The 1,966-nt window shown below is 49.0% G+C and overlaps 1 non-coding gene across 1 annotated transcript in view; it reads left to right on the forward strand.

The window, feature by feature from the left end:
- The first annotated feature begins 1,842 nt into the window (after positions 1-1,842).
- LOC131270461 (5.8S ribosomal RNA) overlaps positions 1,843-1,966 on the forward strand; it is a 155-nt gene continuing 31 nt past the window's right edge. Inside the window, exon 1 of the ribosomal RNA XR_009179531.1 lies at positions 1,843-1,966. This exon is cut by the window's right edge and continues 31 nt beyond it. This is a non-coding gene — a ribosomal RNA (5.8S ribosomal RNA).

Consider the following 1,966-nt stretch of genomic DNA (forward strand, 5'->3'; position numbering starts at 1 on the left):
CGGCGGTCCTGGGTAAGATAGTTAATTCTAGCTTGCCCTATGTGGAAGAGAGCATACATGAACCAAGAACGAAGGTTATGATCGAGGAATGATTCGACAACTAACCGATGGTATGAAATGTGAAGAATTCAAGCAAGCACACAATCAAGTCATCACTTGGGCATGCTCGATAGCCAACCCTATGACATTAACCTAGTAGAGCATGCGAAAACCAATATATATGTAAACGATGCCCCTCCCTAGTTCAGCGCTTCAACCAAGTGATGACTTCAGAATGGCTAAATCAAATCGGTTCAAAACATACCATCGGTACCCTATTGAAACACACAAGTCGATATCAAACCTCATGATTGTGTAGTCCTCCACTGGTCCACACTGCTCCGGCGGTCCTGGGTAAGATAGTTCATTCTAGCTTGCCCTATGTGGAAGAGGGCACATTACTCAATACTGTGGTGTTATGAACAAAGTATAGTCCTCCACTGGTCCACGCTGCTTCGGCGGTCCTGGGTAAGATAGTTAGTTCTAGCTTGCCCTATGTGGAAGAGGGCATACAAGACAAAGTATAGTTCTCCCCTGGTCCACGCTGCTTCGGCGGTCCTGGGTAAGATAGTTAATTCTAGCTTGCCCTATGTGGAAGAGAGCATACATGAACCAAGAACGAAGGTTATGATCGAGGAATGATTCGACAACTAACCGATGGTATGAAATGTGAAGAATTCAAGCAAGCACACAATCAAGTCATCACTTGGGCATGCTCGATAGCCAACCTCATGACATTAACCTAGTAGAGCATGCGAAAACCAATATATATGTAAACGATGCCTCCCTAGTTCAGCGCTTCAACCAAGTGATGACTTCAGAATGGCTAAATCAAATCGGTTCAAACCATACCATCGGTATCCTATTGAAACACACTAGTCGATATCAAACCTCATGATTGTGTAGTCCTCCACTGGTCCACGCCGCTTCGGCCGTCCTGGGTAAAATGGAACATTCCAGCTTGCCCTATGTGGAAGAGGGCACATTACTCAATACTGTGGTGTGAAGTATAAAGTTCAGTTCTCCCCTGGTCCACGCTGCTTCGGCGGTCCTGGGTAAGATAGTTCATTCTAGCTTGCCCTATGTGGAAGAGGACACTTCATACTTCGTCTCTAAGCGGCGGCTTGACTCCTCCCTACGGGGAACGGGTTTACGCGCACAGCGGCGGCTTACGCACTATGGCAGTCATGGATGCCTTACGTTTCTATGAAAAGTGTGTTCCTCCCCTGGTCCACGCTGCTTCGGCAGTCCTGGGTAAGATAGTTAGTTCTAGCTTGCCCTATGTGGAAGAGGACACGTAGACTTACTGTGGTGTGAAGTATAAAGTTCAGTTCTCCCCTGGTCCACGCCGCTTCGGCCGTCCTGGGTAAAATGGATTCATCCAGCTTGCCCTATGTGGAATGAGGACACTTTATGCTTCGTCTCTAAGCGGCGGCTTGCTCCTCCCTACGGGGAACGGGTATACGCGCACAGCGGCGGCTTACGTTATGGCAGTCATGGATGCCTTACGTTTCCATGAAAAGTGTGTTCCTCCCCTGGTCCACGCTGCTTCGGCAGTCCTGGGTAAGATAGTTAGTTCTAGCTTGCCCTATGTGGAAGAGGACACGTAGACTTACTGTGGTGTGAAGTATAAGGTTCAGTTCTCCCCTGGTCCACGCCGCTTCGGCCGTCCTGGGTAAAATGGATTCATCCAGCTTGCCCTATGTGGAATGAGGACACTTTATGCTTCGTCTCTAAGCGGCGGCTTGCTCCTCCCTACGGGGAACGGGTATACGCGCACAGCGGCGGCTTACGCAAGTTAGTCACCCTCGGCAGTGGATCACTCGGCTCATGGATCGATGAAGACCGCAGCTAACTGCGCGTCATAATGTGAACTGCAGGACACATGAACATTGATAAGTTGAACGCATATTGCACGTCGTGGGAA

The sequence above is a fragment of the Anopheles coustani genome (genome assembly GCF_943734705.1).
Source record: "Anopheles coustani chromosome X unlocalized genomic scaffold, idAnoCousDA_361_x.2 X_unloc_31, whole genome shotgun sequence".
NCBI classification, from domain to species: domain Eukaryota; kingdom Metazoa; phylum Arthropoda; class Insecta; order Diptera; family Culicidae; genus Anopheles; species Anopheles coustani.